The sequence below is a fragment of the Protopterus annectens genome, chromosome 5.part1, assembly GCF_019279795.1.
Source record: "Protopterus annectens isolate FY-2018-M chromosome 5.part1, PAN1.0, whole genome shotgun sequence".
NCBI lineage: Eukaryota > Metazoa > Chordata > Ceratodontiformes > Protopteridae > Protopterus > Protopterus annectens.
The window spans coordinates 175,117,126-175,143,712 of record NC_056736.1 but is presented as its reverse complement, the minus strand read 5'-3'; positions in this window follow the sequence as shown (position 1 = coordinate 175,143,712).

Here is a 26,587-nt window from a genome sequence, read left to right as displayed (position 1 = left end):
TTCTGGTTTAAGCACTTGGGCTTTCAGGCCAGTTATTTTACATTAAGAGGGTTCGTGGTCTGCACTCTTGTGGGAGGAGAGGCTGGACTCTGCCCTTCTGAGCTGGGAATTTCTGGTTGAAGGCTTATAGTGCATGCATATCTGAACTGCTTCTTACTGAAGTTGGTGCACCTTGTTTGCTGTGGCATAGACTGGATTCGGGCCTGCTGGATCTAGCTTTGTTTGTGTAACTTGAGCACTAATCCAGGCATTCTCTAAAGTATTCAACTGTATTTATTACTGCTTGGTAGTAACTTGATTAAAGTGTAGCTATCATTCTAAGTCTTTTGGATTAAGCACTTGGGCTTCAGACCAGTTGTTTTACATTAGGAAGTTTTGTGGCATGCGCTGTGGTGGCAGGACTGGTCGCTTTCATCCTTCTAAGTTGGGAACTGCTGATTGAGAGCCCAGTGTCTGTTATTCTTAAAGTGTATTAGTTCTGGTTTAAGCACTTGGGCTTCAGGCCAGTTATTTTACATTAAGAAGGTTTGTGGTCTGCACTCTTGTGGGAGAAGAGGCTGGACTCTGCCCTTCTGAGCTGGGAATTTCTGGTTAAAGGTTTATAGTGCCTGAATATTTGAACTGTATCTTACTGAAATTGGTACACCTTGTTTGCTGAAGCATAGACTAGATCCAGGCCTGCTGTATCTAGCTTTATTTATATGCTTGTTGTTTGTTTGCTTGTTATTTCTCTGGAATGCTAATTCCACCTAATACGCGGCTTCTCAGTGCTTCTGTGGATCACTAGTAATATCTGCATTGCTTACTGTACTTATTTCCTTGTTTCACTTGAAAGAAAGTTACTGTTTGTCGTTTTTGCATTTAAGTTACCTGTAACACATTGCACTTAAGTTACCTGGCACTTGCTCACTAAAGCAATTATATAAGTCAGCACTAAAATTAAAAGCACTACACCCTCACTCCCCACTGGCCCTGGTTTTCAATTATTAAGGAATTCCCAATATTATTCTAGCATGTCCAAAGGTCAGTTGTCAATCTCCTCTCCGGTCCAGCTAGTGAATCTGGGAATCTTGAGGCAATGTTACAACTGCCTCATGTACACAGACAACCCTCTCCTCCTCCCAGCAAATTCCAACACATGTGAGAGATGCAACCATATAGCCAAACTGGAGGCTAAGCTCTCGCACCTCAGTAGTGGCATAACCAGTCAGGAGGAGAAGGAAACCACACTCACTACAATTCCAGTCTCACATAGACCTACCACGACAGCAAACCAAACACATAAGCACACAAAAACATACTCAGAGGCTCTAAATAAAGATCTACCGAAGCAGCAGAGACCTCCAAAGCAGACACCCAAGCAGCTGCTACCCCAAAACAAAACACGTGCAACACATATCTCACAAAGCCAGTGTGCCAAAGAGTCACAGCCCTTAAGACTAAACAACACACCTGATACACTTGTAATAGGTGACTCTATCGTCAGGCACACTGACATCCCGCTCACCAGGCTTAACAAGGAGAGGGTCACGGTGAGCAGCCTGTCGGGTGCTAGGATCCGCCACATAACACAAGCACTCAGGTCACTCCAAGGCAAGTACAAATATGACTCAGTCATTGTCCATGCTGGTGTGAATGACCTGAGATGTACCTCCCTGGACTACATGAAAAGAGACATAAAAGAGCTTTCTGAGCATGTAGCCCAGGCCGGTATGACCCTGACCTTGAGTAGCATCTTACCCTCACCAAGAATGATGCCACTATATGAAGACAAGATGATCAATTTTAACAATTGGCTTAAGTACTGGTGTCATTCAAAGGGGATCCAATGCCTGTCAGCTTGGGATGATATGCTCGACAAGCCACGATGCTTCGCTAGGGACGGCTTGCGCCTGTCACCCCTGGGCTTTCAGATAATGGCAAAGGCTCTTGCTACCCCCATAGTGCCTTTTTTAGGCAAGGCTCAAAAGACAAACCCACCTCCATAGGTATCACAAGGGATAAGAAACTAAGAGTAATGCTACTCAATGCCAGAAGTCTAAACCACAAGATGCATGCACTCGAAACTCTCCTTAGCATGGAGAACATCGATATCTGTGCAGTAACAGAAACCTGATTCAGGGCTCCTGAGAGCACCCCAGCACTACTAGGTTATACCTCATACCATTCTTTTCGGCCCCAAAACTTGGACCGAACCACAAAAGGAGAGGGAGTATCGATATTCATCAAAGATACCCACACCTCCAGGTTGGTGGCAAAGCACGAAGCATCAGAGACTATCCATGTGCAACTAACAGTGGGTAAAACTGCCTTCCAGTTTATAGCCTGCTACAGACCACCCTCCCAAACCCAGGAACCCCACTCGGCCTTCCTGAGAACACTGGAAAATATGAAGGTCTCTCCAAACACCATTATACTGGGCGACTTCAACTACCCAAACATAGACTGGGAGCATTACTCTAGCTCCAACACCCTAGCCCAAAGGTTCTTAGAATTTATAAACTCAAATGCTATGGAACAAATTGTTACCACTCCCACAAGAGGGGAAAACATACTGGACCTGATCATCACCAACATGGGGACTCTATGCTCCAGACCAGAAGTGTATCCCTCACTGGTAAGATCAGACCATAAACTAATCTCACTAGATATTCACATCCCGACCCCACCCCCTGCCCAGAAAACCACAGTGAAAAACTTCTCTAAAGCAAATTTCACACTCCTCAAAACTGAGGTGGAATCCTTCAAAGCCCCCGGGCCTGTGGAAAATACGGCCCAGACCGCAGAATCCTTTATAAATGCATTCTATGAACACCTTCAGGAATGCATGGATCAGGCGATCCCAAATAAAACCAAGACCCAATCCTCCAAAGGCAGACGTCCTGTCTGGTGGACCCCAGTCATAAACAAACTATACAATAGAAGGAGGAAGCTACTAAATGATAGAGCAAAATCCCAAAAAGGGAAGGCATCACTGATCAGTATTAGCAAAAAACTACGGGCACACATAAAATTGTCTAAGGCCAGCTTTGAGAGAAAAATTGCACAGGACACTTAAGGATAATCACAAGGCTTTCTTTAGTTATGTTAGGAACCTGGGTAGTAATTCCCAGATATGCTCAGAATTAGTCCAAAATGACAAAAAATATGCCGAACACACAGACATTGCCAACATCCTAGCTGACAGGTTCAGCACAAACTCCCCCCCCTCCCCACCAAAAGGGCAAATATCTATCCCAGCAGAGTGCTGCCCCCCTGACATCTCAAATGCTCAGGTAAGAGCTGCCCTCTCCAAAGCAAAAATACAGCATCAATGGGACCAGATGGTGTCCCGGGCTGCATCCTACATGAACTCCAAGAAGAGCTAAACCCAAACATAAAACTACTGTTCAATCTCAGCCTTACTACATGATATGTGCCCAAAGAGTGACGTACAGCAACAGTGGTCCCTCTTCATAAAGGTGGTGCCTCAACGGATCCTGGAAACTATCGCCCCATAAGCCTGACTAGCTTGGTCTGCAAAGCTATGGAAAGGATCATCATGGACCTCATAAATAAAGATATTGGGGACCTACAAACACTGGATCCTACCCAGTTCGGCTTTGTTAAGGGCAGATCCTGCCTCTTAAACCTGGTTGATTTCTTTGAAACAGTCACCAAGGCCATTGACAAGGGGAAGGTGGTCCACACAGCCTACCTGGACCTCGCAAAAGCCTTCGATACAATACCCCACTCGGGCATTATAGATAAGCTCACCAGCTTAAATATAAACCCCTATATCACTAGATGGATTGCAAACTGGCTCAAGGACAGAACCCACATGGTTAGAATTGCTGGAGCCATGTCAGACTCCAAACCAGTTACAAGTGGTGTCCCACAAGGCTCAGTCCTGGGACCTCTCTTGTTCGTATATATTTCTCGGAGGTACAGGCCAACACGGAAGGACTGTGGCTGACCAAGTTCGCAGATGACTGCAAACTGGGCACCATAATCGACTCTCCAGCCAACACAAGCATCCTCCAAAAGGGCCTCATAGAAACAGACAACTGGTGCCAGAGCCATGGCCTCAAGCTAAATGCCAAAAGTGTATAGTCATCCCCTTTGGCAAAACAAAGTGCCCACAAATTACCACATAGGTGGTAATACATTAAGTACAGAAGAAGTAATTAGGGACCTGGGGACCCAAGTTGATAGCAATCTCTCATTTGACAACCACGTGGCCAAAGTGGTTAGAAAAACATTTTATATAGCCCACCTAATCATGAAGGGATTCACATCTAGATCAGGGGAGGTCATTGTGCCTCTTTACTCATCCCTCATCAGGCCCATAATTGAGTACAATGCCCCTTTTGGGATGTACCTTTCCAGACACCTGCAGCAACTGGAAAGACCCCAAAAGTACCTCACCAAGAGGATCAAAGGGCTCAAACAGATGCCATATGCTGCCCAGTTAAAGAAACTCCAGCTCTACTCAGTGGCATACTGCCTGTTCAGAGGCGATCTGTGCCTGATGTATAAAGCCATGTCCAACCCGGAATTAATGGACATGCTGCACCTCAGAAAATCCAAATCCCATCAAGCTACGCGCTTGAGAGACTTGAACCTCAGCACTGAAATAAATAGGACATGCTGGAGGGACAGATTCATAACCCAGAGGCTCCCTTCACTCTGGAATAAAATCCCAGTCCAGGTTAGGCAGAGTCCCTCATTGACTCTCTTCAAGAGGAATCTTGATGAGTGGATGGGAGATCATAGGTTTACCCGGGTATCACTTCTGTGTCACTGTTAGACAGAGGCACAGTATACTAACCTCGAAAAAGGGCATAGCAAAATAAATTTAAAATGGGTGGTGAAAGCCAAACACATTCTGGCTAGGCTTATAAATGCCCTAGGACAGATAGCCTAGTATGAACCTATAAGGCAAGCCTGACCACTAGAAAGGGTCTTTCTTAAGTAAACAGACACTTTATTTTTTGAATCTGTAAAAGGAGTAGTCCATACACATATCTAAGAGTAAACATATATTTCAAGTAACAGAACTCTGGTGATCATTGTCTAGATAGATCTCTTACTCTTTCTTCTTTACCCATTGAAAATCGTCTTGCCATGGTCTGAGAAATTATTACTGAAGGGAGTCAAATCGTAGACTATAGAGTGCATATTAAATACTAATCAGCTAGTTACTGGAGTTGCATGGCATGTTGCATACAGTTCTAGAGTGTTCCATAAAAATTCAGACATAATGCAGTATAAAGAAAAAAATGACAAAAAAAAATGTGAGGGAAATCCAGGTATTATTCAGCCAAGGAACAACTTACCGTTTATTCAATATTTGTACTTAATGAAGCCTCATCATCCTAAGGAGATTATATATGCTTATGTTACTGAGCAGAAGATTGTGAAGCAAATACAGTGAATCAGGTAACCTGCATGATTCATTAATAACAATTATATAAGAAATGATGAAACAAGGGACAAGCTAATAAAAGATAGAAATTACTTTATCAAAACTGCTCATGTGTATAGATCAAGTGAATTTCTAGGACACAGTTCCAAGAATTAAATGAGGAAAATGAGTTATGTAACATGAAATGTTATTAAAATAAAAAGTCAAAATGGGGAATAAAATATATTGAAAAATATTTTTTTTTCAAAAGGAGATCTGCCTTATTTTTCAATATATTTTATTCCCCATTTTGACTTTTTATTTTAATAACATTTCATGTTACATAACTCATTTTCCTCATTTAATTCTTGGAACTGTGTCCTAGAAATTCACTTGGAGATCCATATAAGGAATCGTCATCTTCATCATCAACCCCCTTTTTCAAATTTTCTACATAGAGTTGGGGTGTCATATTAGCTGCTCCCATCTCTCATTTTCATTGCCAATTTCTTATCTTTTTTGACACTCATGCCTGACTGTCAAAGGTATTCTCACACACAATCCATCCACCTCTTTGCTAAACTCTCTTATTTCCTTTTGCCTTTTTCCTGTCTGTCTGAAATCTTCTTCATCAGTTTGTTTTTGCTTTGTTGCAAGTGTCCATGCCACTGCAATCTGTTTTATTTGACATTTTCTGCAATTGGCACTATTGTGGTTTCCGCTCTTATATCATTGTATCTTCGGCTGTCCCACAGTGTGAATCCTGCCACCAAGCTCTCCATCACCTCCAGCTTTATCCAGTACTCTGCATTTCCTGCCCAGGTTTCTTTACCATACTGTAGTACTGGTCACACCATTGTTTTGTACACCTCACTTTTCAGTTTCTTTGGCATTTATTTGTCATATGCTACAACTGGCACTCTGTGCCAGTTGGCTGCAGCCTCTTTGATTGTAGATTTGACCTCCTCATTCAGATTTACCTTTTCCCTCAACCACCAGTTCCAGATACCTGAAGTTGTTAACCTGTTCCATTATCTTCCCTTCTGCCTCATTTATCAGTTTCTTCTGATTCCCCCATTTGCTGCAATTATAACTGTCTTTTTGGCCACAGTTTCAATACATGTGTTTGGCATTTCATTCCCCTGTCTTTTACTGAAGTTCTTGCTCAGAATGTGCCTGTAATGCCACATCATCTGCATACATGAGGCTTTGTTGATCTTTGTTGATCTGTCTTCTCCAACCGGTTTGATAATGTAATCCATCACCTGTACGAACAGCAGTGGGCTAAAAGCTGAAACATGATGCAGACCCAATCCCACTGGGAACCCATCTGTGAGACCAAACACTGCTTGCGCTTGAGGCATTAGGTCCTTGTACACAGCCTCCACTAAGTCTACTAATTTTTCTGGGACTTCAAACCATCACATGACTGCTCAAATCAGCTTCTTAGTACCATGTCATATCTTTTCTCCAAGTCTAGGAATGCCCATTTGGAGAATTTCCTCATCTCTCTCGCATCTTCTAAAGTATGCTTCACTGCAAATGCCAGTAAGTTGTGTTGCATCCTCATCTGAATCCAAACTGCACATCTCCCATGTTACTTTCTATTACTCTGTGTATTTGTTCATCAATCACCCTTTCCAGAACTTTCATGCAATTTGATAGGAGTTTGATACCTCTATACTGTCCACAGTTGCAAATGTCCCATTTGTTCTTAAATATTATCACCAGTATGCTTATTCTCCAGTAATATGAGATATGCCTCTCTCTCCATACTACTGTGAGTATGCTCAGGGGCCATTTCTCCCCTATTTCACCTAACACCTTTATCATATGTGATGTCACCTCATCTAAGTCTGCTGCTTTCCTTTTGACTTAATTTTTCTTAGTGCTGTTCTTACTTCATCGATGATGGGCTCCTCCTCTTCTTTCACTGAAGGATGTGTCTGGAGTAGTACAGCTCTGTAAGGTTTTCTTCAGTCAGAAGCTGCTGGAAGTATTCCTTCCGTCTACCTTTGATATCCTGTGGACTGGTGAACAGTTTGTTGCTGGCATCCCTTATGAAGAGTGTCTGATTATCTTCTCTATCTTTTTCGCTTTGCCTTGCAACTTGATAGAGTTTCTTTGCACCATTTGCTGAGACACTTGTCAAAAGCTGGTAGAGTGCTTCTGATACCTTATTGTTTGCTATTGCAACTCTTCTCTTATCCTCTTCATTAGCCATTCAGTATTCCTTCCTAACTTGGGTCATCTTTTCTAACTCCTACTTTTTCTAGCACTCCATTATTTTGACGAATTTCTAGCCTTCTTCATTCCAACACCAGTTTTCTCTATGTACCTTATTTCCATACTTGGCTCGGGCACATATCTGTTCTGTAGGACTCACACTGTTTTGATGTGCTGCCATTTTTCTTCATTTCCATCCATTTCTACTTCCTCTTGATCTTCTAGAATCAAGAGTACTTCCTTGAACTACTGTGCTTTCTCTCCAGTCAACTTCCATGAAAGGAAATGGTAATTAATGCAAGCATTACAAAGGCAATGTGGATGTAAACAAGTCAGGAAGCATTTGACTGCTTTTAATTGATCATGTGAAATCTATACTCATAAAGGACATTTTCTCAGATTTGTGAAAGCAAAAAAAAGAAAAGAAAAAATGTGCTCAAAATAATTTGCATGTTATTGTTGAAAAAATAATGAAAATAAAGTAGTTGTAGATATCATGAAAGTAAAAACAGTTATAATTGAAACAATGAATACTGAAATTGCCTCAGAATCATATAGTCAGGAGTGCAAACCAGATTGCTGGAAAGGAATTCTGAGAAACCAAGTAACTTTAGACTTTAAACCAGGTTTGAAATTATAGCAACAAAAGAAGCTGATTATCCCAATGTTGTTTGGTTTAATTTCTCCATGTCTTAGAGTTTCTAATACAATGACAAGAATGAACTCCATTCCTAAGTCAAAGTAGGATTAAAGTTCATGACATTAGAACTGTTGCAATCTTGCCATTTGGCTTGTGAGATGCTACCGGAGATAAAAAAATTGTGTGCAGAATTAGTAACACAGCAATGGAGATATCTCGCCCCCAGATTCAGCAAGCACTGCACGGTGTGTAGGAACAGTGCAGGAGCTCTTGGAGGCAATATGGCCGCTATGCAATCTAGGAATAAGCTGCAGGGATGTGCATGAGCGCTCCTGCACTATTCCTGAATGGACACAGCTCCTGTATGCAAATTACCCCATTTGAAAGTGAAAACCATGCATATTAGGTGAATTTGTAATCCAGGAAGCTGCCAACTGGCCGTGCAGGACTACTGTAATGGGCAGAAATGTACTTGGTTAATAACCGAGTACATTTCTGCAAACTACAAATCGGAGCCATGACAGCTCCAAATAAAGTGTATATATTATGTGGAAACCAGCCAATGGCCAAATATATGGTCACTGGCATGGAAAACAGTTGCAAAAATAAAAAAAATAACTTTTATTTTGCTTTTAGCTGATTTTGGCTGTTTAAGCATAGGGCAGCAGCATGCAATCAAGATCGGTTTGAAAATATAAAAAATTACCTGAAATAAGCATTGTAACCAAAAGCAGTATTTTGCCATTATACTCAATGGCAGGAAGAAGACAGCATGGCCAGTGAATAGTGATTGCTAAGGGGGAAGGCTTAGTGTGGGACCTATAACTATGCATTAGCAGGCAAACCTATGCAAATGAGGGGAATGATACTGAATACCAGATTTCCCCTCAATGCGCACACAACAGTATAAATGCAGGAATAGCATGGTTCAAGCCTAAGAGTTAGCTGACATCATAGGGCTGTGTGTCAGTAATATTGTAAGCGTATTGGATCCCTGTGGCTCGGGTATACCCTTAGCTTAGCAGAGCTAACCAAGGGGGTGTGTCTGAGGCTGCCTAGCACTCTTTACATTGCCTAAGTGGGTGTGTGCGCTGCACACCATGTTTTAAAGGAAAAAAAAAAGTAAACCTGGAAATAGCAGCTCCATGCACATTTGAGCACTGTGTTTGCATGGCGCGGCCCTGGGATTAAACAGGAAGACAATGGGAGGGGAAAACAGCAGTAGGAAGGTAATTCAGGAGAGCTAGCATAGCTGGTAGGTGAAATGCATCTGAATCAGCCAATTACACAGGCAGCAGCCCAGCCAAGCCCAGAACAGTACTATAAACTATGCAAACACCTTTCCCTCTGTTTTTTCCCACATACTCTACACCACCGGTGTATACAAGCGGGGAAATTTTAACAAACAAAAACAACAAAATGATAGGGGCTGCTGCAGCTATTAAACATCAACATATGAAAGAGGCTGAAGTTGGTGAGGATGAGAATGCTGTCGACCAACCCACAGTGAGGAGACGGAGAAGAGTGTACAGACCCAGGGTAACCTACCATGGGCTACATGAGCTGGATAGCTATAGGGTGGTTAGGGACCTCCTACAGCAACTTGTTGAGCTGTGTCAGCCACGCTTGATACACAGAACTAACAGAGGGGAACCCGTCCCAGTGGATACCAAGGTACGTGTAGGCCTAAGAATACTAGCCACAGGTACCTTCCAAAGGCCAACTGGGGATATCATGGAGAACTCACAGGCATCAGCATCCAGGGTACTCCACCAGTTCCTGGATGCCATGTCAGCACATGCCAGTGAGCAAGTATATTTTCCCAACACCCGTGAGGCATTGGCCAGCAATATACGTCTCTTCCACCAAATAGCAGAATACCCTGAGGCAGTGAGTGCTATAGACTGCATGCACATATGCATCAAAGCACCACCCCATGAGCAGGGCAGGGTCTACATCAACCACAAGGGCTTCCCCTCCATCAACTGCCAGGTCGTGTGCGATGCCAGGGCATTATAATGAATATGTGTGCTTGCAACCCTGGAAGCTATCACGACTCCCACATCTGGCATCTGATGCAGCTGTACCAGAGATATGCCAGTGGGAACATCCCTTATGGTCATCTAGTGGGGGATGCTAGTTCCACACTGGAGCCATGGCTGATGACACCCTTCAGAAATGCACACACACCCAAACATGTACTCCATAATGAGGCGCACGCACAGACCAGAATTATAATACAGCATGTGTTTGGGATGCTCAAGTCATGGTTCCAGTGCCTGGACACACCCAGTGGAGTCTTGCAATACTCACCAGCTACATGTACTCAAATTGTCATCGTATGTGCCATGCTACACAATATGATCCTGCGGAAACAGCTGCAGCAGGAACAACATGGGGCAGGGCCACACAGCCCCCCACCATTGCTAAGGTCTGTACAGGCACAGAGTGACTCAGAGGAGGACAACCTGAGCCTGCCCCAGTAGGCAGAAGGAGGCATGCCCAGTATGCCCTTGCCTTGGCAAAAAGGCAACACATAGCACATACACTGACACAGTAGGGACCCAGGGAATGGCACCTTTCTCTGACTCACACATACAATAAAAGGGATGCCAAACTGGACACTACCTGTGCTCAATCATGTATAGGGAGTGTACTATGTGCATCTGACATAGGCAGCCCTCTAGCACCATTCTCAACACTGGCACAGCCACAAGGTAAGTCACTCTTTTTACCAATTGCCGAATGGAGTAGTATGTGCTGTTACTTGTATCTATGGTATGAATGTGAGCATTTAAGGGAATCAGGTGGCTGAATGGGATGCCAGCAGATAGTAGACACCTATAGTGGCAGCATGAGATCCCTAACAAATACTTGTGTCACCATAGTAGCCAGTACTACACATGGTGACAAAGCCCACTGCAGGAAATGTGCTGGGCCATATGTGTGTCCATATGACACACACATGCCAGTCAGGGAGGCTCACATAGCCAACAACAGTCTCAGCCAGCAGGACAGGTGTAGACAAACACAAACAAAGGCTGTGCTAAGGCCTCTGTTTGATGGCTATGGGTAACCCCTCCCATGCCTATACAGACAGACTACAACAGGTCAGGCAGTGGAATTTTGTTCTGAAGGGTAAGAAGTCAGAAACTGAAATGTAGGTCAATCAAGCCTAAGACCTGTAGTACACTAATATGCCTCTAGTCAGCATAATAGGTTAGAATACAGAATGAAATGGAGTACCTGACATACCAGTACAGTCATAGCAAATGTGTACAAGTGTCAGGTGTGCCACACCAATCCAATGTAGAAATGTAGTAACAGTCTCGTATGCCCCCCCCCCCCCAAACTGATGTAGACACATAGTAACAGTCAGGTGTGCTTCCCCCCAATCCAATGTAGAAATGTAGTAACAGTCAGGTGTGCCCCCCCAATCCAATGTAGAAATGTAGTAACAGTCAGGTGTGCCCCTCCAGTCCTATGTAGAAATATAGAAACAGTCAGGTGTGCCCCCATTCCTATGTAAAGACATAGTAACACACAGGTGTGCTCCCCCAATCCTATGTAGAAATGTAGTAAAAGTCAGGTGTACCCCCCCAATCTGATGTAGAAATATAGTGACAGTCAGGTGTACACCCAATCCTATGTAAAAATGTAGTAACAGTCAGGTGTGCCCCCCCTCCATTCCTATGTAGACACATAGTGACACACAGGTGTCCCCCCCAATCCTATGTAGAAAGGTAGTAACAGTCAGCTGTGCCCCTATTCCTATGTAAACACGTAGTAACACACAGGTGTGCCCCTCCAATCCTAAGTAGAAATGTAGCAACAGTCAGGTGTGCCCCCCCAATCCTATGTAGACATGTCATAATACACAAGTGTGCCCTCCCCATCCTATGTAGAAATGTAGCAACATTTAAGTGTAGGTATAATAGCAGTGTAGCACAGATTACCTGAGCTGGCCAAAGTAGCAGGATAGATTGCAGCATGTGTGCAATATGCAGGTCTGTGTGTATTAGGTTGGTGTGTGTTGTATATTGTGTGAGAGTGGTCAGCATGTATGCATGGTGAGGTTTGTCCTGGTGGCCATTGCCCAGTACTGCTGATGACAGGGCCAAGTCCTCACAACTGCAGTGCCAAACACAATGCTTCCCAGTATAACACATTGTAGCCGTAAGCCATTGTAAATGTTTGGAAGTAATATGTGTCACCACCTGAGAGATGGACATGGCATGACTGTTGGGCCGGATATACAAGCAGTACACAGGGGGAAGTACCACAGGCAGACAGTGTATAATATGTAACTGTTAAATGGACATACCCTTGGAATTGTACAGGTTTGCAGCACATTATCTGGGCTTGTAGTAGGGAATACTGATGTTGTTTGGCCAAGCACTGGCAGACCACAAAGGTCATAGGAATGATGTATTGTGAAACAGCTGATGTTCCTTCACAAGCCAGCATAAGTGGAATGCCCCATGCATATCTGTGAGTCAGATGCAAGTAGTGTCCATAGCACACATGCACGCAGCTCACCCAACCACCACCCACAGGTACCTCTCGGGTGTTATCCCTGCTGTTGGGAATGAGTACGATAAGACACCCCACCTGTGTATGGCAATAGCGAAACAATGCAGCATGCAGAGCAGGTGTCCCATGCAGGTGTGTCCCTAGCTGTAAGCAGCACTCTGCCAGCATCCACACCACTGGATCAATACTGACAGAAAGTATTGGAATGAACACCTAGCACACCTACCCTGTCACCTCAGGGGAATATACTGTATTGCAGTCTGGGACTGTAGGACTGACAGAATGCAACGGCCTCCTACAGCTAGCCTGCTTCACTACTAAATGGCCTACAGTCCTCTGCCAATGGCCTGTGTCTCACCTGTACTGCCAATGTATGTTATGTCATGAACGCCCAAATAACAACATAACACAGTCCGAACAACCCATATGCATGGCCATGTGGACAAATCACAGTAACATGTCCACCATGCCCTACTGCATGAACTGTGGACCAACACCAATATTCTGCTGTGATGAGGTGATAACCATAGGGAAAATATCAGAGAATGTTTGCATAATGTATAGAAGAGGCTAGAATAATAGAGGGGGGGGTGGGAGCATGGGCAGCATGGAGTGTGTGAAGTCCAAAACTCAGCCGTGTGCACATACTAACCCTGGCTGCAAACACAAGAATGTGTGGCTACAAACCTGCTCGTAAACCACAATGTGTAGGGGTAATGTCCTGAATTATGACCCTTGCCTCTGGGTAACCTGTGTGAATCTGTACAGCTGTGAGTTATCACGACAGCAAGATAAGGCCATACTGTCACGTTGATGGATGTACAAGTATGGGATCCTCTGCCACCATTGTACCAATGTGCTGAACTCGCTACACAGACCCAGCAGCAAGTGTCTGCAGCTCCCCCTCCAGAATGGCATGAGTGTGCAAGAATATGTAGGCATTTGACCACAATACTGGACACATCTGCATTCACCCTGTGTTCCCCAGGACATCACTGCAAGCAAATATGTCTACCTGACAGTACTTGATGACATAAAATATCACAGTGTATAAGAGTACACATGTCCGAATATCTCTGCTAACACCAGGACCATGTAGTAGAAGCAGCACAGACACAATTACCTACAGTAAACCACTATCCTTTGCCCATTTTGACCCCATATTGTCAACTGATCTACAGATATCCTGCAGAAACAGTTTGCTAGCTGTAGGTGTAGAACACAAAAGTCTGCACTGGAATACAATCCACCTGGAATGGATTCACACATTCAGTACAGAAGGTCATACTGGGCATGTTCCCACACTTAGAGAAATGAAGGCAATGTCAGACAAAAAATACTGAAAGACCATACTGAGCATGCTCACACACTTAAAGAAATGAAGCCCATGTCTGGCAACAACAGTGGACCATACATATCTGACAGTTGCAGATGTTAGTGCATACATTCCTCAGTATGCACCAGTCATGCTTTGCACACACATTGGATAGGAATACACATGTATATCCAAGGACAACACACTATAATATGCCAAAAGTACACATACATAGATGTGTGGAAGAGAGTGTCATTGAATCCATCATGAGACCTATCCCACCCAACACACAGCCAATTGGCTACAATCACATGATGTGTACATGTCACTCACCGTAGACATTTGCCTCTGGAATCCCTCAACATTATAGAGTCTGTGGTGCTAGTGCTAACTGTGCAACATGACTGTACAAATCAGTAGTCATCTAGCAGTTGTATACACATAGTTGTGGAATATAAACATGTGTATGCCTGATTGTTGTATGTCTGCCTCTAGATTAATGGGTTATGGCCCATGCACACACACTGCCCTCCCCATTACCTTACTATGGCAAGCCTGCTGATGTCTGCACCTTAAAGTACACCTTTGGGGATGTAATAGCCCATTAATCTCCATGGTGTGTCCTATAACTGCGTAAAGCTGTAGTATGATGTATTAGTTAGGTAGGAGTTTTAATCCCAGATGTGGAAACTGTGTGTGTTTGCCCATGTAGGAATCAATGCTTTTTGGGCTAGTCACACTTACTACAATTTCAGATGCCCTACTATGGCATGCCTGCTGATGTGATTCACTTTGCAATACACCTTTGGGACATAGTAGCACAGTAATCTTTGTGGTTTGTCTTATAACTGTGTAATGCTATAGTATGATAAATTAGTTAGGTAGGAGTTCTATTCTCAGACATGGCAAGTGTGGATGTTTGTGTTGTGGCCATTCACAGTCAATACAACCTCCAGTGCTATTCCTTAGCAAGCCTGCTGATGTCATTCACTTTGAATACACCTTTGGGGAAGAAGTAGCCCAGCAACCTCCATGGTGTGTCCTATAACTGTGTAATGCTGTAGCATGATAAACTACTTAGGAAGGAGTTCTACTTCCAGATATGGTAAGTGTGGATGTTTGTCTGTGTAGGGAGCAATGCTTTTGAGGCCATTCACAGTCACTACAACCTCCAGTGCCATTCTTTGGCAAGCCTGCTGATGTCATTCACTTTGAAATACACTTTTGGGGAAAGGGGAGTTCAATAATCTTTGTGGCACATTCTAAAACAGCGTAATGCAATAGTGTAATAAACTAGTTAGGTAGGAGTTCTATTCCCCAGATATGGTAAGTGTGGATGTTTGTGTGTGTGTTAGTCTGCCTGTGTAGGGAGCAATGCTTTTGAGGCCCATCACAGTCACTACAACCTCCAGTGCCATTCTTTGGTAAGCCTGCTGATGCCATTCACTTTGAATGCACCATTGGGGAAGAAATATCTCAATAATCTCCATGGCGCATCCTATAGCTGTGTAATGCTGTAGTGTGATAAACTGCTTCAGTAGGAGTTTGATTCCCGGACATGGCAAGTGTGGATGTTTGTGTTAGTTTGTCTGTGTAGGGAACGATGCTTTTGAGGCCATTCACAGTCAATACAACCTCCAGTGCCATTCTTTGGCAAGCCTGCTGATGTCATTCACCTTGAAATACACCTTTGGGGAAGTAATAGCCCATTAATCTCTGTGGCACATGCTATAACTGCATATTGCTGTAGTGTGATGTATTAGTTAGGTAGGGGTTCCAATCAATCCCAGACATGGCAACTTTGAGACTCAGTGTGTATGTCTGTGTTTTTCATTCATATCCTGCGTGGAGGTGGCTGTGAGTGTGTCACAACTGGACTTATTGAGAAGTAGGTTTTGCAAATGTCTTATATGGTGGGCCTATTATATGTCACAATGTCCACCTTACAAGGATAACAGATGTCAAACAGCAGAGAGGCTGGGGTTGCCAATCCATACCACTACATTTGACATCAAGACCTGGCAAATAAATTAGGCAACCCTTGTATTACCCAGATAACACTCTCAACCCATGTATCATACACAAACACACTCGGCTAGGCAACAACCACTTTCTTGGTAGTTCCCTGCATATTTCCCACAGATAGTCACCATGGTCTGATTGCAGCAGACTACAGAGGGCATGGCACCCTGTCCCATCACTCCAATAGGCACATAATTGCAGACAGTGCACCTTCACTATGTTCCCCACTGGACGCCTGCAACAACTGTAGTTCCATCAAATGTGATCCACAAAGGACATACCATACCTTAAACACATGCCCTGTATGGACAGATGCCACTGACACCAGAGAATATCTGTATCATGCTGTCAATGTAGGTGCAGGGTCAACCTGGTGTCCATTGACAGTTCCCACCTCATGAGGCCAGGAATGGCACATCTGATGATAACAATCTGTGTACACAACATGGCCCAGACACCCAAGGTAGAGTTCCACATGTCACAGAACATGCATGTGGGAAGTGTACACATCCCAGATACTGTCCATGTCATGGACTATTGAACACATACATGGCAAGCATTGCATAGCACTGGCCACCCACAATAGTAACCCAGATGACTGGATGGTGAATACAATACCCACCTATGTTGGCCAATCCAGACACTACACCCCTGAGCCACACTGCAGACCATTGTCATGTGACCTGATGCCAAGGTATACCCTTCACCTAGCCTTTTACAGCCTTCTGGCACAGTCAACCACTACACACCTGTGAAGCAATGCACCCATGCATGTCAGTACTGGCACCCCGTGTCTTTGTGTGTGGAGTGTAATAATTTTGACCACATTCACTCTCTCTACAACTCCCACTGGCCTACTAAATCATGCCATCTGATGTTAGACACCTTCACATACCCTTTGCCCATATATCATCCGGATAATCCCTGTGGTGCGTGTGATACTGTGTATTATTGTAGTGTGGCAAACTAGCTAGTTAGGAAGTCTATTCCTGACTCTGACAACTGTGTTAATGTGTGTGAGTCCCTGAGAGAGTGTGGCTGTGTCAACGTTGACACCTGTTCATGTGGACAGGCACATGTATTACACCTACCTTATTGCTCCTATATCACTGTTGCAGATGTCACTCACCATCAGACATACCTTTGGACAGCTTCCCTAACGTGTAAGCTGTGTGGTTCATGGAATGACTGCATAGACATGTGATAGCAATGCATAGTCAGTCAGGAGTTTGAAACCCGCTACTGGTAAGTGTGTGACACAAGCATGCTTAGGTTTAACTCTCCCACCCCCCTCCTTGACTTACTTTGTCTCAGTCTGTCTCTCTCACTACCTCTCTGGTGGATGTGGTGAAGTACACCTGCTTTGCTTAGGCAGCAGCTTGTGTTTTGTAAGTGATGCTCATGATCAGGTGATGGCCTTTGCACAAATTACAGTTCCCCTCTAGCTGATCGCATGTGGAACAGCTGTGGTAACATTCCCATAGTCAATTGCATGGAAACACACTCCAATATCTAGGACCATCATGTGGATATTAGGCCTTTTCATTCACTGTGAGCAGGACCTCATGTTGGTGTTTCGCAAACAGTATCATAGATGGTATTGGGATTTACCTCTAACAACAAACACTGTTGGAACAGGCCAACAAACAAGAGGGAGATGTGCCAGACATGACTACAGAATGTAAATGTTGCTCTTCTGCATTTGGAGTAAGGTTGGTTTACCAGGGTGTGTTTGGATATGGCTGGTCTACATGATGTAATACCTGTCATGACAGTGTTATGTGTTTGAGGAAACTCCCACCTGTAGGGTTATCTGAAGAATGGGCAGTGTTTGGAGTCTTATGTTTCTTGTGTTACTCACAGATCATAGAAGAAGAAGCATAGTCTGAGGATTGCATTCAGTACATGGTGACAGCCATGAGAGTTACTAACTTCATATCCCTCATAGGACATATGTCACAACAAACCCTGTTACGACAGTAAATTTATGAGGGTATCACAGCAACATGCAAACTTTGGCCAAGTGTTTGTGGCTCCAGCCACAAGTCTGTTAACCTTTGTACATATGTCATGCAGTAAGAGGTGCATATGTTCTGTACACCATTATTTATTGACATCATACCTGATAACAAGCCAGTCAGTTATCAGACTGCTAGACGTGTTATGTATAGTAAGGGTTATTTCTGAGGACATAACCTGGGCATTCTGTGGTTGTATGTGCAGTACTCGGGTCTGTGTACTTATGGTGATTGTCGACAGAATGTGTATTGCGAATACGTATCTTGGCCTGTGCACAGACTGTGGTAGATGCCATTGCTCTTGCTCCTGTTCTATCTGATGTTACATGCTTATGCATATTTATGTGATATACTCATGCACATGGCTGTAAACATCCACATTGTCAGGCTTGGTCCACATGTCTCACACAAAGGGGATCTGTGTACACCTCTGGAGTAAACAAAGAGTGCCAGACTGTCTACATATATTGGTCATATCTCTTCTGTAGTCCACAGGATCATTACTGTGCTATCAGTGGTACTGTACTATAATGTCCTTAGGATCTCTGTCAGTAATCGATGGCGTACATGTCAAAAGCAGATGTGACCTCCCATACACAGCGTCTGTTAAGACAACCCTTGTTACAGTAGCAACAGTCTACATATATACCTGCAATACATACATGACATCCCCTTGCACTAAGAGGTTGAGACTATTGGTGCTGAGGTAGGACTCCACTCCATGTTCTGAACATATGGTAAACATATATATATATATATATATATATATATATATATATATATATATATATATATATATAATTTTTATTTATTTTTTATTTTACATGTGTTGACCGGGAAGGTCCGACTGAATAAATGTCTATTTTCAGTGGAGGCCCGGTGAGAAAAGCTCCATACAGAAGACACAAGACAGAGCAGCATAATACAATGTAAAATACAATAGAGAAATGCAATCCAGAGAAATTGTTACATATTTACATATTGAAACCATTCCACTATTAGTATAATTCAAGATAGAGGTTATACAATATATTTGTAGGTCATTTTCCAAGTTCCCAGCCCAACATTCAAAAAGTTCATATATATTTGTGTGTTTCTTTGTAGGTTACATAAAATACATTCTCGATTTCACTTAAGCAACATGTTAGTACAGAGTAATTAGGTTCAGGTTCAGAGACACCGCTAGGAGACCCTAATTGGGTGCACAGTAGAAAAGTGTGGGGAATAATCAGGGGTAGAGCAAGGACAGCCCCATTGCATAGTGAAGTATTGAGTAAGTTTTTTTTTTTAAATGGGTTGGGAAAGGTTGTAAGGTTAGTTCTGTAGGAAGAGAGTTCCAGACTTTACCAACTGAGTTCATAAACAGAGCTTCCCCAGCTGAGTTGTTAGCTTTGAAGGTGAAAGTTAGCATTTTGTTAGAGGATCGAAGAGTTTTAAAGTTCTGCTAGGGGGTGATGAGAGTTTTAAGATCAGGTGTCCATTCTGGCTGGTAGAGGATTTTGTGGGCGGTTACTAGTTGGTTAGTAGAAGGTTAGGTAGTTCAAGCCAGCTTAGTAGTTTGAGGTTGTGGTAATGATGGGTCCTATAGGCAGAGGCAGTGGCAAATCTGGCAATATGATTAGAGCAGGTTGTGAGCTTGTTCAAGGAGATTTTACTCAGGTTGGTGAATAGGGGGGAGGTGTAGAGAAGTGTGGATATTAGATGAGTGCAAGCAATAACAGTTCTGTCTAGGGGAGTTAAGAAGGGTTTGATTCTATGTAGAGAGGCAAGTTTTTTTTTTATTTACTGTTTTGATGGTGTGGTCGATATGCAAGTCAAACTTTAGGTTGTTGTCAACTATAACTCCTAGGAGTTTGGTTGAGGGGTCTGGTGAGATAATAGTGCCATTGTTAGATTTAATGGAGAAGGTTAGAGAGGAGGTCTTACAAGATGAGGAGAACAGCAGCAGTTTGGGTTTTTTGGGGTTTAGTATGAGACGGCAATAGAGGAACCAATTTTCAACTATGCTAAATGTGTTTTGGGATAGTGTCAGTAGTTCTTTTGGGGTTGTAGTGGAACAGATTAGGGTTGAGTCATCCACATATTGAATACAGGTAGTGTCTGATATTACTTTATGCAAGTCAATAATGAATATGGAAAACAGGAGGGGCCCTAAGATGGATCCTTGGGGGACTCTAAGTGTTATAGGTAAGAGGGTAGATAAGTTACCTTTCACCAAGGACTGCCTGTTGTCTACCTCCCAGATATGACTTAAACCATTGTATAGGATGGGTGTCTAGGGAGATTGTTTCTAGGGTTTGCAGGAGAAGTTGATGGTTTACCATGTCAAAAGCTTTGGAAAGATCTAGGAAGATGGCTGAGGAGAGGTTATTGCTATTACGGTTATGATTTATGACATTGGTAAAGGATAGTAAAGCAGTGGTGGTACTGTGGTTTGGTCTGAAGCCATGCTGAAAATTTTACAGGTAATTGTTATCAAGAAGATAGGCTAGGAGTTGTTTTTGGATACATTTTTCCAGGATTTTGGCTATAGAAGAGAGTATTGCTATGGGTCTGTACTTTGAGATGTCAGTGGAACTGCCTCCCTTGTGGAGTGGAATGATATGGGATACCTTCCAGGTAGTAGGAATGGTAGCTTTAGATATGGATCTGTTGATCATAATGGATATAGGGCAGGCTACAGCATCAGCTGATTTTTGTAGGTAGTCTGTCAGTAGGACATCAGTGGCAAGGGTAGTTGGTTTTAGTTTTATAATTAGATTAAGGATAAATGATGTTGAGACTGGTTGAAATTTGAAGGTAGTTTGGGTAATGGGTGTAGAGGCTGATGGATTTGGTGCACTGGGGGATAAGTTATTGGCTAGGTTTTGGATAGTTTCTGTAAAAAAGCTATTGAAGGAGTTGGTGATCTCTGCTGGAGAATTTAAGTTTGAAGTTGAGGGGAAAGGGATGGTAGATAGTCCTGGATGGAGCAGTGTATTTAGAGTTGCCTGGAACTTATTTGGTTTGTTCTGGTCTTTTTGTTGTAGGTTGTGAGCGTAGTTTTTTTGTCAGTTGTGACAGATTTTTTTGTGTCATTCTTTAATTGTCTATAATGGAGTTGATCTGTGAGGTTTTTTGAGGCACGCCAAGTGGTTCAAGCTTTATTTCTTAGTAAGATTTTTTTGCCTAGTTGCAGCTGTAAGCCATGGGGTACTTTTGGTTTTAGACCTAATGGTAAGAGCTGGAGTGTGGCTGTCTAGGATGGGTAAGAATTTAGTATTATAGTATTTTACAGCTTCCTCTAGTGGAAGATGCTTAAGTACTGACCAGATGCAAAGTTTAAGGTCTGTTTGGAAATTCTTAAGGTTAAATTTTTTCTTGTTCCTGATTGTTTTGTAGGTAGGTTGTTTGTGGATTTCAGCCTTTTGCCTGATAATATAGGTGAGATGGTGATCACTTATGTCATCGGGCAAGGTTCTGGCTTTATACATGAGTGGGTGATTGTTAATAAGTATCCAATCTAATATAGTTTCTTTATTGTTAGGTTTAGTGATCCTGGTGGGGGAGGATGTGACTTATGAGAAACCATAAAGGTTAATGTGGTAAGTGGGGGTTTCAGAGGAGCATGAGTACCAGTCTATATTAAAATCTCCGAGTACAATGGTTTCTTGGGGATAGTTATTTGATATCCAGTTTAGTATGTCCTCAAGTACTGGTATGTTTTTGCCTAGGGGGATGTAGACACAGATAATATATATACATTTGCTTTTGATGATGTGTAGTTTAGTAGTAGTAATGATTTCAGCATTAGTATTTTGGAAAGGTTGGTGGATGTCAGTGGTAATTTCTAGCATGGATTTGTAAAGAACAGCTACCCCCTCCCTTTTTAGCAGTATGGTCATGTCTAAATATATTGTAACCTGGTGGTATGACCTCATTATCTAAGGTGCTTGGTTTGAGACAAGTTTCAATGAGACAAAGAATATCAGGAGAGAGGTGATCTAGTAAGGCATGGAGGTGCTGAACTTTATTATTTAGGCTTCTGATATTTAGATGGCTGACCAGGAGTGAGTTAGCAGATCTGTTTATGGTATAGTTTATAGGGGATGAGGTAGTATTGATGCTAGAGTTATTGGTAGAGGATGAACCTGGGTTTGGGTGGATGTCACCATTCAGGGTGAAATTACTTTGAGGTTTAATGATTAACTTCAGAAACTTAAAAAGAAGGCTTTGCTATTTTTTAGTTTTGGGTTGATGTATCAATTTCTAATAGCACTGATGAGGTGTTTGTTTGAAGGAGTAGCTATGGGGGGAGTAAGTAGGTGTTCTAGCTAATTAGGTGCAGGCATTGTGATAGTGTGGCTTCTTGGGAGCGAATACCATGAATCACTTGTTGTTCATAAGCAGTTAGCATGTAAGGGATAAGTAATAGTGGTATTATGGAGTAGGTCAACAAGAAGTTGAATGGAGATAGTATTGGGGCCATGGTGGGGTAAGGGTAGAGGTAATGGTGTATGAAGTAGAAGAAGAGTAATTAGCGTGGGTGTGGTGGTTTGTGTTAATTGTTTGTCGGTTTGTTGATTGGTTGTTAAGAGGGGGTGTGGCAAGATAGTATAAGTGTAGTGGTGCTGGGGGTGGGTGGGAATTGGATGCAGGGTAGGAGAGCGGAATGAGCCTGTAGGGTGAATGGAGCAGGTAGAGCCAAGAAGAAGTGAAGACTGTAAAAAGTATCAGTAACTGCAGCTCTTATAATTAAAGAAATATGGGACGGAGCTAGGTTGTAAGGAAAGTAGTGCAGACAAGATTTAAATGTGGGTTAGCTAGTCCAGGAGGGTAGAGGGAGTTTAGCAATTATACAAATGGGGAGAAATAGTGGAAATAACTGCTATCCTTAGGTAGAAACTTTGGGAGAATAATGCTGCGCGAGCGGTTTCCGTGGTATATGCTGCCACCTAGTGGCAAAAGGAGATAGCAAACAGAATGATAGTGTAGTCTTCATACACTACAATTAAGCCTATATTAAAAAACTAGGGAGGGGAGAGTGGCAAGCGGGCTGCAGTAGGCTGCTAACGCACACACAGGAGGTCAGAATAACAAATATAGGTAATAAATTAGGTGACAAGTTGTTTGCTCAAGGCTACGTACATTGACACTTCCTTGTGTAGAGATGTCCTTACTACGGTAGCGTTCTATGATGCCTGGGTAGCAGGCAATTCAAAGGTGTCTTCTGGCTTATGCAGGGAGTTAGTTCTTGTATTTTAAAGGCAGGGAGGGAGCACCTGGGATGGTAGACTGTAAAGAAGAGAGAGACACACAAAGTTAGGTAATGTAGATGGCAAAGCTAGGGAGGTACAAGGTAGAAGGATGGCGCAGAAGTAAGGGACATCAGGATGTGAAGGGGTGTATTAGAGTGTACAGTTAGTAGAGAGAGACTAGAACTACATGTAGATAAAGAGTATGGGTAGAGGGAGAGAAAAATTAGAAAGGCAGCTTTAGAAAACAGAGCATATAGGCAGTAGAAACAACACAGTTAGGCAATGGAGCCTTAGTAAACCAATTACCCTCAGTCCCAAGGGAATAAAAATGCCCCTAGGCAATTTGAGAGGGTAGGGTTAGCAAAAACAATCAGATATTCAAGGCAACAGCTCAGTAATGCAATAGAAGTTTCAAACAGTACAAATGGTAAGGGAGTATCCTTTTAGACACAGGTGTTAGCAAAAACAGTTATGCAAGGTAACAGAGCAGTAATGCAATAGAATGTTTCAAATTAGTACATATGGCATAGGCAGGTATATCCATTCACTGTGATGCATTAACATGAGAAATAGGCATTCCACGACACCTATTAGCTTCCTATTAGATGGTGTCCTTATGCTAGTTATTTATGCAGTAATAAAAATATATCTGAAGCAGCAATAACCAGCTCAACCTGCACAACTCAAAAGTTCCAAAATTCACAAAAAACCACAAGCTTGGAATCTTTCTTTTTCTGTGCTTTGGCTAGACCTGACAGTTACAATGCTGGTAATTTTCTATGTAAGCTTTTAAAATTAGAAAGTATGTTTATTCTTAATTTTGGTACTTTGAAACCAAAGGGATTAAATTTAGAAAATAATCTGACTATTATGCAGTATTAGATAAATTAAGTTTTGTACTGTATGTTTTATTGCTTTTTGTAATTTTTAAGCAACAATAGAATATATCTTAGAATATTATTCATTGTTTGTGTCTTATAAATTTTCTGCTTGGTCACTTTAATTCTGTTTAATTGTGGATTTATTGCACGTTTATCCAATTAATTCATTAAGTGGATTTAATTGAATTTGTATAAAATGGTGCATGTGGTTTGGAAAGGGTTATTCCTTTGAAGGCTGTGGAAGCCGAGGTACCAGAATGAATAAACCCGTTTTGCATCTTGGTCCTGCTCTCCTGTTGTTTTTTTGTGAACCAGCTCAACCTCTCAGACAAGAATATGCTGTTGTTAGTTGTTTTATCACAGTTGCTCTGCCAAGACAAAGAGCACAAGTCGTTTTTACACTATATATACAGTAACAGTAGCAGTAAACATACACATTGATTTGCCATCAGTACAAGATCGCTATGCCAACAAAATTACACATTCCATCTGTTACACTGATTGTAGCAAAATATGGTGCTCTACAAGGTCAAGTTTGATCAAATACACATTGCTAAACCTAGTGGGAGGTGAGTCAAGCAGCCCAAATGCAGGACCGGCACAATGGGATGTGGACGTTCAAACTGGATTTAAAAATGGCACCATTGATAGTATCAGCTAGAAGTAAACTTAAGGGGGAAGTTAGCTAAAGGGGAGGAGATAGGTGGAGGGGTATGACAGGACTAGAGAAGTGGGAGTGGGAATGAATGAAACCCAGGAAGATGTGAGCCAAGAAGACATGAGGACTGTAAAAAAGTATCAGTAACTGCAGCTCATGCAATTAAATAAAGATGGGCTGGAGCTATGTTGTAACTAAAGTAGTGCAGACAAGATTTAAATGTGGGTTAGCTAGTCCTGGAGGGCAGAGAGAGTTTAGCAATTATACAAATGGGGAGAAATAGTGAAAATAACTACTATCCTTAGGTAGAAACTTTGGGAGAATAATGCCGTGCGAGAAGTTGCCGTGGTGTATGCTGCCACCTAGTGGCAAAAGGAGATAAACAGAGTGATAAAGTAGTCTTCATACACTATAATTAAGCTTATATTAAAAAAAACTAGAGAGTGAGAGTGGCACTCCATGTTCTGAACATATGGTAAACATATATATATATATATATATATATATATATATATATATATATATATATATATATATATATATATATAATTTGTATTTATTTTTTATTTTACATGTGTTGACCGGGAAGGTCCGACTGAATAAATGTCTATTTTCAGCGGAGGCCCGGTGAGAAAAGCTCCATACAGAAGACACAAGACAGAGCAGCATAATACAATGTAAAATACAATAGAGAAATGCAATCCAGAGAAATTGTTACATATTTACATATTGAAACCATTCCACTATTAGTATAATTCAAGATAGAGGTTATACAATATATTTGTAGGTCATTTTCCAAGTTCCCAGCCCAACATTCAAAAAGTTCATATATATTTGTGTGTTTCTTTGTAGGTTACATAAAATACATTCTCGATTTCACTTAAGCAACATGTTAGTACAGAGTAATTAGGTTCAGGTTCAGAGACACCGCTAGGAGACCCTAATTGGGTGCACAGTAGAAAAGTGTGGGGAATAATCAGGGATAGAGCAAGGACAGCCCCATTGCATAGTGATGTATTGAATAAGTTGTTTTTTTTTAAATGGGCTGGGAAAGGTTGTAAGGTTAGTTCTGTAGGAAGAGAGTTCCAGACTTTACCAACTGAGTTCATAAACAGAGCTTCCCCAGCTGAGTTGTTAGCTTTGAAGGTGAAAGTTAGCATTTTGTTAGAGGATCGAAGAGTTTTAAGGTTCTGCTAGGGGGTGATGAGAGTTTTAAGATCGGTTGTCCGTTCTGGCTGGTAGAGAATTTTGTGGGCGGTTACTAGTTGGTTAGTAGAAGGTTAGGTAGTTCAAGCCAGCTTAGTAGTTTGAGGTTGTGGTAATGATGGGTCCTATAGGCAGAGGCAGTGGCAAATCTGGCAATATGATTAGAGCAGGTTGTGAGCTTGTTCAAGGAGATTTTACTCAGGTTGGTGAATAGGGGGGAGGCATAGAGAAGTGTGGATAGTAGATGAGTGCAAGCAAGAACAGTTCTGCCTAGGGGAGTTAAGAAGGGTTTGATTCTATGTAGAGAGGCAAGTTTTTTTTATTTACTGTTTTGATGGTGTGGTCGATATGCAAGTCAAACTTTAGGTTGTTGTCAACTATAACTCCTAGGAGTTTGGTTGAGGGGTCTGGTGCGATAATAGTGCCATTGTTAGATTTAATGGAGAAGGTTAGAGAGGAGGTCTT